Raw genomic sequence first — 8,268 nt, 5'->3', positions numbered from 1 at the left:
ATACTCCCATAATTCATGCTTCTTTGGCCCACCCAGACACCATAGACCCCAAGCCTGTGCCTTAAGTGACAGTTCCTTGTTTAGCTGCCTTCCCTAACATTGCATATTGGTGTAAAAAGAATACTTTTCAGATGATGTAAATCCATCTACTACATGCCTTCTTTAGGCATTTTGTCCTGCACTGTTTTAAGTATATGACATTTGCCTTCTTTCTGCAGAGAACATATCCTGATTCCAGAAAAGTCTGCCAGTGTAGTGAAAAAAAAATGCATAAACCAACTTCTTGAAACATTTGGCACCTGCCACAATCACCAATAAATCTCAACTGGACAGCTTGACATTTCCTCAAACAAGACCCCACCTCTCAAAGAACATTTGTCCTAACATGAAAAACAATAAAAGCCCAGCTGATAGAATGTAAAACATTTTTTCCTTCTCTAACTAGAGAAGCAAAAACAAAAAAATTGCTTGCTTAGGCAGCAATTTGAGCTGTTCCACAGTCCATTAATGTTTAAATGTCATCAGTAATAATCTTCAATGATCTTCAAATTCAAAGAATTTATATACTCAGAACTCAATTTTTTGAAACCTGCCAGTCCAAAAAAAAAAAAAAAAACCCACTTAGATTTTGTTAAGTATTGTATATGCCTGAATGAGAGCTGTGGAATTGGTTGCATCCTTTTCTACTTTGTAAAAACACAGTTGTCAGTTCCGGGTTTTGAAACAATTCAATTTATAAACAATTTTAATGGAGGTTTCCTGTCTCCTCCTTTCCCCTTTAGCATTAAGCCTTCCTCTGCTGTTTCCAAAGGAGACCTTAGCTTCCCCCAGCAAGTCTCTACTCCCACAGGTCCTCTTCCCTCTTCTACTCAAGGGCTGCCAAGTTCTCCCCAAAAGGAGGAAGACAAGATATAGCAGAGCTTCTACCAATTTCACTGTCCATCAAGTAGCCTCTCAAAGGGCTGGAAGCTTGGGTCTCTGCAGCCTGGAAGCATTCTCACCACAGTTCAGCCACTTGGGGAATCCAATAGGTCTTTGTGATGGCTTGGGAAGATAACCATCCCTTGGAACATTGTTCTATAAGAAAAATGCATCCAAGTTCCAAGGAACTTTTGGAACAGAACATTTTCACATGGCAGGACTGCTGTGATCTATACAATATGTTAGAGACTTACACATGGTTTCCATGGACACACAAGATTCTATGGGCGTTGCCTAACAATGTCACCAAAAATTAATCTAGGGGCCTTTGGGAAGTACTGAGCAAACCTGACTTTCTTAAAGCACTAGCAAAGTAGGTGCAAAATGTAATTATTTGAGATAATTTTATATTTGTTATTTTATAAAGCATCAAGAATAGTCATTTTGGGGAAAATTAGAACTATTTTGAACCCCCTTCACTTAGTTTATGGCTTGGTATTGTTATTTTGAATTCTATATGGAAAAACCAAGCTTAAGACCTTTTAACCATATTAAACAGGCTTCAATACTAGGTGGAAGGAAAAAAAAATCAATATTGGCACACATACCAGTCTTGGCTTTGGCACTAACTGTATAACATCCAGGGGTCAATTCTAGGTTTACTCAAGGATTCCTTCCAGTTTAACATTTCATGATTCCAATCATTTCTCTCCTGTCTTCACACATGGTTCTCTAATGGAAGCTTCCTCCCCTAGATGAGTCTGTGCCAAGATATCCCCTGGTTTAGCTATAAACACAGCTGTGCCTCCTGGTTCTAGGCTTCAGCATCCATAGAACCTAAGGAAGCAGTAGATAACACGGAGGACATCAGCTGATACTATCTACAAACCTCGGTAGATAACATCTACAAATTTCCCTATGACCACTATCTTAGTTATCTAATGCTGTTCTAACAGAAATACCACAAGTGGGTAGTTTTTAACAAAGAGAAGTTTATTCTCTCACAGTCCAGTAGACTACAAGTCCAAATTCAGGCATCAACTCCAAGGGAATGCTTTGTCTCTCAACTCTGGAAGGTCCGTGTCATCAATCTTCCCTTGGTCTGGGAGCTTCTCTGTGCAGGAACCTCAGGTCCAAAGGACACACTCTGCTCCTGGAACTGATTTCTTGGTGGTACGAGGTTCCCATGTGTCTCTGCTGGCTTCTCTCTTTTATATCTCGAAAGAGATAGGATTAAGACACAATCCAATCTTGTATACATCATCAGTATAACCTCATCATAGTGATAGAGTTTACAACACATAAGAAGATCACATATAACCTCATCATAGTGATAGAGTTTACAACACAGAAGGAGATCACATCAGATTACACAATCATGCAATACTGGGAGTCATGACCTAGCCAAGTTGACGGATATTTTGGCGGGACACAATTCAATCCATGACAACCACTCAGGACTTGAAGCTAACATTCACAATATTCCAAATTAGACAGCCATTGATTTCCATCTACCAGATATCAAACTGTTGGCAAAATTCTCCCAATTCATTACAATACAAAAAAACTTAATGCTGACATTATTTTAATTCCCTTTGATTTTAGAAAACAAGTAGCAAGACATCTTAGGTTTTGAAAATGAAAAGGCCAATATTACCAAACCCTGTCAGTTGGTATAAGAGAAAACATTGAGTTAATGCTTCTTGCTGTTGGTTGATTGTACCTCCTCACCCATTCCTCCACCACACACACACTAACCATCCCTCTGCTGTGCCCCAAAGGTCTCCTTTCAACAATCAAAGCATGTTGAGCATAAAGCCAAGTCTTTCTTGGCAGGGAGAAGGTTTTGATTTCCAAGGAACTTTAGATAGTAACCTGCTAAGTCAAAAGAGTCTGCATAAGCTTTGGAATCAGATAGAACAGGGGTCAGGTGACTATGGCCCATGACCAAAAGTTGCTGACCTGTGAGAGAGATCTATACTTTATTCTTCCATTAAATATCTCTGTGGCATTAAGCAAATTTCATAAACTCTGAGAGCCTCAATTTTCTCTTTCTAAATTAATAGTAATGATATCTAACTTACAGGGTAGAGATCTAGAATGATGCTGGGCATCACATATATTGGTTCTTTTTGCCATGTCTCCTCCTCATTCTTTTTCCTGTATGTTGGCAAAGTTCTAGTTTGCAAAATGGGGATACCACATTATATCTTGGTTGAAAGGACCAGAGCTGGGCTTCTGGGCCTGTTTTAGTAAAACTTCTTTTTGGCTAGTACCTGGACTTTTTATTATTTTCCTTTTAGCAGAGGTGAAAATGGATATTAACAAATTTGCATCTATCATTCTTCTGTTATACTCTGGGAAACTTTTGACCAAGAGGAAAGTATGTTTGAGTTGTTAAACTGATAAACAATATAAAATAAGTCAATAAGTATTAAAAGTTAGAGAGTTCAGACATTCTACTCCATGGAAGTTGAAATTATTTATTCAATATGTAATTACTACAAAGCATAATAACTCCCCCAGTGAGAGCCCAAAATCACAAGGTCCTTTGAGACTTTCCTGCTGTTCTCTGGATCTCTCTGCCCACTTCACTCAGAAATTATTTTACCACTAAGTCAACTCAACAAGGAAAATGGTAGTCTGAAACCAGCTGAGCAGATGATTCCTACCTCAGAAGGAAACCACTATGTTTAGAGAAATTGAAATACGACATGGGGAATTTTCTACCTAATCACGAGGCAGTGTGCTATTGTGGAATGAAATTTGAAAGTAGGCAGGCCTGTGTTCAAATATCAGTGTCTGCCTCCAATGGCTCTGTGACCTTGCCCACATGGTTCTCTGTGACTCAGTTACCTTATCTGGGCAAAGGGGAAATAATTTTTCACCCACAGAGTTGATATGGGATTACATAAAATAACTTACATAGAGACTGAATCAATGCCTGGCACACATAGTTGCCCAACAATTGTTCATTCTTCCCTTTCCTCCCCTGACTCCAAGTTGATTGCTGCCATACTGAGTGCCGACCAATGCCAGGAGCCACGGCTATATATATAAGATTTCCGTTAATCTTTGCAACAGCCCTATGTGGACAATATTTTTAAGCTCAACTTTTGAAGTCAATGAAGATATTGGCTCTGCCACCCAAAAATGATGATGTGAAAGTTTTCCATTCTGTATGAATTGTTGCATAAATTTAAGTACCAAAGGAGTTGTTTGTAGCTGGTTGGCTTAGCTGTAACTTTGTTGCACCAAATTGGTAATGGTGTCTAGGGCTGTGAAGGTGGTAGAAATAATAATCTCGTCAACCTTTCTTAAAACTTTTTATTGAAATATAATATACAGGAAAAGGCATTTGCGTGTACAGCTCAATGAATTTTCACAAACTGAACACCCTTGTAACCAGCACCCAGACTAAGAAACAGAACGTGACTAACACTCCACGTCCCCCACCTCCAGCTTCTTTCTGGTCACTAATTCCTGAGGGCTAATCACTATCCTGACTTCTAACAGCACAGATGAGGTGCCTGTTTTTGTGCTTTATGTAAGCTGCAAGCATACAGTGCTTGTTGTGCCCTTTTGTGTCTGGCTTCTTTTGTTCAACATTTACGTTTATAAGATTCATCCATGGTGATGTATATAAATCAACACTATACAATGGCCCATTTTGTGAACATGCCACAAGTTACTTATCCATTCTATTGCTGATGGACATTTGGGTAATTTCCAGTTTTTAACTATTTGAGCATTCCACTACTTGTCTTTTGGTAACTATTTTATGCATTTCTGTCGAATATATAACTACAAGTGGACTTGCTGGACCTTAGAATAGCTATGTTCAGCTTTAGTTGTTGTTGTTGCTAGGTGCCGTTGAGTTAATTCCAACTCATAGCAATCCTACCTACAACAGAACGAAACACTGCCCAGTCCTGTGCCATCCTCACAATCGTTGTACTTGAGCCCATTGTTGCGGCCACTGTGTCAATCCATCTCCTTGAGGGTCTTCCTCTTTTTCACCGATACTCTATTTTACCAAGCATGATGTCCTTCTCCAGGGACTGGTCCTTCCTGACAATATGTCCAGAGTATGTGAGATGAAGTCTCACCATCTTTGCTTCTAATGAGCATTCTGGCTTTACTTCTTCGAAGACAGATTTGTTCGTCCTCTGGCAGAACATGGTATATTCAATATTCTTCACCAACACCATAATTCAAAGGCATCAATTCTTCAGTCTTCTTTATACATTATCCAGCTTTCGCATGCATATGAGGTGACTGAAACACCATGGCTCGGGTCAGGTGCACCTTAGTCCCTTAAAGTGACATTTTTGCTTTTTAACACTTTAAAGAGAACTTTTGCAGTAGATTTGCCCAATGGAATGCATCTTTTGATTTCTTGACTGCTACTTCCACGGGTGTTGACTGTGGGTACAAGTAAAATGAAATCTTTGACAACTTCAGTCTTTTCTCTGTTTATCATGATGCTGCTTATTTGTCCTTTTGTGAGGATTTTTGTTTTTTTACTTTGAGATGTAATCCGTACTGAAGTCTGTGGTCTTTGATCATCATCAGTAAGTGCTTCAAGTCCTCTTCACTTTCAGCAAGCAAGGTTACGGCATCTGTATATAGTCCAGCTTCTTGGGTTATTTGCTCAGCAGACAGATTGAATAAGTATGGTGAAACGATACAACCCTGACACACACCTCTCCTGACTTTAAACCATGCAGTATCCCCTTATTCTGTTTGAACAACTGCCTCTTTGTCTATGTACAGGTTCCACATGAGCACAATTAAGTGTTGTGGAATTGCCATTCTTTGCAATGTTATCCATAATTTGTCATGATTCACACAGTTGAATGCCTCTGCATAGTCAATAAAACACCGGTAAACCTCTTTCTGGTACTCTCTGCTTTCAGCCAGAATCCGTCTGACACGAGCAATGATAGCCTTTGTTCCATGTCCTCTTCTGAATCCAGCTAGAACTTCTGGAAGTTCCCTGTTGATGTACTGCTACAACCACTTTTGAATGCTTGTCAGTAAAATTTTACTTGTGTGTGATATTAATGATATTGTTCAATAATTTCCACATTCTGTTGGATCGCCTTTCTTTGGAATGGATACAAATATGGATCTCTTCCAGTCAGTTGCCCAGGTAGCTGTCTTACAAATTTCTTGGCATGAATGAGTGAGGGCATCCAGCACTGTATTCATTTGTTGAAACATCTCAACTGATATTGTTAATTCCTGGAGCCTTGTTTTTTGCCAGTGTCTTCAGTGCATCCTGGACTTCTTCCTTCAGTACCATCGATTCTTGATCATATACTACCTCCTCAAATGGCTGAATGTTGACCAATTCTTTTTGGTATTCCTTCCGTCTTCTTTTGATGCTTCCTGTGTCATTTAATATTTTCCCTGTAGAATTCTTCAATATTGCAACTTGAGGCTTGAATTTTTTCTTGTTCTTTCAGCTTGAGAAATGCTGTCAAGTACTTTTGCAAAGAGGTTATATCAGTTTATACTTCTACCATCAGTAGATGTGAGTTCCAGTTGTCCCATGTTCTTTGCAGCAGTTGGTATGTTCCATCTTTTTCATATTTGTCATTCAAGTGGGTGCCTGAGCACATTTTTACTTCTGTCTCATATACACAAAATATTCAACTACTAGAATGAAAGACAAGAAGTCAGTATAAGGAGAGTGAATTGAGAGTGTCACAAAGACCCTATGAAAAACACAAGAACCACAGACATTTAATCAGCCACTGGAAAGCAGCTTCATTATCAAAACATGTGGAACTTACTTTAATACTCTCTGACTCGGTCCACCCCCTTCCACAAAAAATATGGTGCATTTAAGTTAAATTTCTGTAATAAAAATCAAAACCATTGCTGTCAAGTTGATTCTGACTCATAGCGACCCTATAGGACCAAATAGAACTGTCCCAAAGGGTTTCCAAGGAGCAGATGGTGGATTCGAACTGCCAACCTTTTTTGGTTAGTAACCAAGGTCTTATCCACTCAGCCACCATTTTCCCATCATCCCACATTTTGACTTCAGAATTGCTTTTTCTTCCCACTGCTGCTTGGGTCTCCCAGGATAGCCTTAATGAAATTTGGGATATTGGCAAGGAACATGTAGGAGAAATAGGAGAAGACTAGGCTCAGGAATATAAAACCTGGCACAGCCAGTAAACATAAATGTGCACTTCAAAATGGAAGGAGTGGAGGCGTGAGCAGCTTGTAGCGTGCCCAATGCATCCCATCTACAGGGACCACATAACCAGTTGAATGCATGATGATATATTACATTTGTATAGCATTTTTCAATTTATAAAATGTTCTGGAAATCCATAGATCACCTAGACAGAGCAAGTCCTGTGAAAGCAACATCCTTAAGGGCTGCTGGGTTCACACCAGAACCTTCACTAGAGTAGTCAGGTGGTGGCTGCCCTAAGTAAATGTGCACTTATAACAAGAACAGGAGGAGTCGCATTCTCTCTCTCTGTGTCTCTCTGGTGTGTTCCCTCTCGCTCTCTTTCTCACTGTCTTGCTCTCCTGGTTCCTGAGTTGGGTCGTGGCCATCTGGCCTTGGGGACGAGCTGAAAATGGACTTTCTTCTTACCCTCCATGACACTTCCTGTGTAACACACATCCCCACCTCCCACAGCAACTCAAGGCAATTGCAGTTTTACACTGAATGTCCTTTAGCACATGGCCTGCACTCCATAGCAAATAATGATAGCCAATACTTATTAAGTGCCCGCTACACGCTGGGAAGTGTGCTAAATACATTACATGCATTATTTATTTTTATTTGACTTAATCCCCACAAAACTCAGAGTCACATAGCACATAATTAGAGAGGCCAGGCTTTATTCCAGGTCACCTATCCCTAATGTTCAGGGTCCTTCCATTTGGGCCATGTGATCTGAAGAGGACCTTTCTTCCCCCCTCTCCAAAATACACCCATCTCTCAGGCCTGCTGATGCTTGAGAATCCACAGTTTTAACTTCTTTCCTGTGTCAAACAAAAGTGTTTGTGCTTGTTTCATGCATTAATGTTCATTGGGCACATTATCAAAGATTTATACCTTATGGCAAATATGTTTAGAAGGAAAAAGGCCCTTTGTCACCTGGGGACCTGGGATGGTGGGCCTTTAAGAGATCAAGGAACACGAAATGTTGGATAATTTTCCCTGTTCATTAATATTTCTAAATCCACAAATATTTTTATAGATACCCTTTGAGATGTCTGTCTCAGACTCTGAGGCAAAGGCTAATTCAGAAGGTAAGGATGAGGCAGACACCAAATTATCCCCCTAATCCCAACACACTAAAACAAATAATC

This window comes from Trichechus manatus, unplaced genomic scaffold, assembly GCF_000243295.1.
Source record: "Trichechus manatus latirostris isolate Lorelei unplaced genomic scaffold, TriManLat1.0 scaffold00104, whole genome shotgun sequence".
Lineage (NCBI taxonomy): Eukaryota > Metazoa > Chordata > Mammalia > Sirenia > Trichechidae > Trichechus > Trichechus manatus.
Note: the sequence above shows the minus strand (reverse complement) of the source record.